This window comes from Epinephelus moara, chromosome 6 (assembly GCF_006386435.1).
Source record: "Epinephelus moara isolate mb chromosome 6, YSFRI_EMoa_1.0, whole genome shotgun sequence".
Classification (NCBI taxonomy): Eukaryota; Metazoa; Chordata; class Actinopteri; order Perciformes; family Serranidae; genus Epinephelus; species Epinephelus moara.
The window spans coordinates 2,401,078-2,402,391 of NC_065511.1; positions in this window are offsets into that span (position 1 = coordinate 2,401,078).

Below are 1,314 nucleotides of genomic sequence, written 5' to 3' on the forward strand. Positions count from 1 at the left end.
ATAATCATGAGTCTAGATTTTGTTTTAGATTTTTGATATTGTAATACTGCTATGGCTTTGAGTCTGTGTTTTTGGATGCATTTTTTTTAATCTGCCTGAAAAAAAAATGCTATGCACAGAAACCTTGCACACTGAGTCCATTTTATTGCTCTATTCGTTGCGAAAATACGCAAAATGTGACAAAATGAAAAGACACATTTCCTTCTTTGCCTCTCTCCACTGGAGTTATCTATGTGGCTGTTACCACTTTCTGCCTGTCTCATATATGGCACCACAGATGCATGAAGGGGCAGTAATTGTCCACCCTATCTGTCTCCGCATTGTGAGTGTGGTCCACATCCATCCTCCTCTTCATCATCCACCTAAATATTACTATCTGACCTGTTAAAAGTGAGCTATCTGAATTATAAAAGGATACTGTCAATCAATCAAACAATTCTATGTATAAAGCCCAATATCACAAATAACAATTTGCCTCAGAGGGCTTTACAGCATACGACATCCCCCTGTCCTTTGGACCCTCGCAGCGGATAAGAAAAAAACTCCCCAAAAAAACCTTTAACGGGGAAAAAAATGGTAGAAACCTCAGGAGGAGCAACTGAGGAGGGATCCCTCTTCCAGGATGGACAGACATTTTACAGAAAGAGAGACAGAGAGAGACCAAGAGAGATGCAGGACAGACAGTAATGACAGTAGCTTACAACAACATTAATGAAAGTAATAATATTATAATAATAATTACGGCTATTTTGGTACAATATGTTGTTGGTATATATTAATATATTATAGTATATGTATGTGACAATAACCAGATGTGTATAATAATAGCAGTAGGAGGCATCAGGCAGGACCACGGCAGCAGCACAACCACACACAATTTTTCTGCATCTTTTTGGGACAGGATAGGTCTAATTTTCGCAGTATTACGCAGATGAAAAATTCCAGCCTGTGAGGTTTGTTTTAAATAGGAGTTAAAAAACAAAAATTACTAAATATTACTCTGAGGTTTCTTACGGTAGTGCTAGAGGCCAGAGTAATGTCATCAAGAGAAACTATGTCATCAGATAAAGAGTCTCTGAGTTGTTTGGGGCCAAGAACAAAAACTTCAGTTTTGTCTGAATTTAACATCAGGAAATTGGTGCTCATCCAAGTTTTTATGTCTTTAAGGCAGTTATGGAGTTTAGTTAATTGATTACTTTCTTCTGGCTTCATCGATAAATACAACTGAGTATCATCCGCATAACAATGGAAATTTATAGAGTGATTTCTAATGATGTTACCTAAAGGAAGCATATATAGAGTAAATAGGATTGG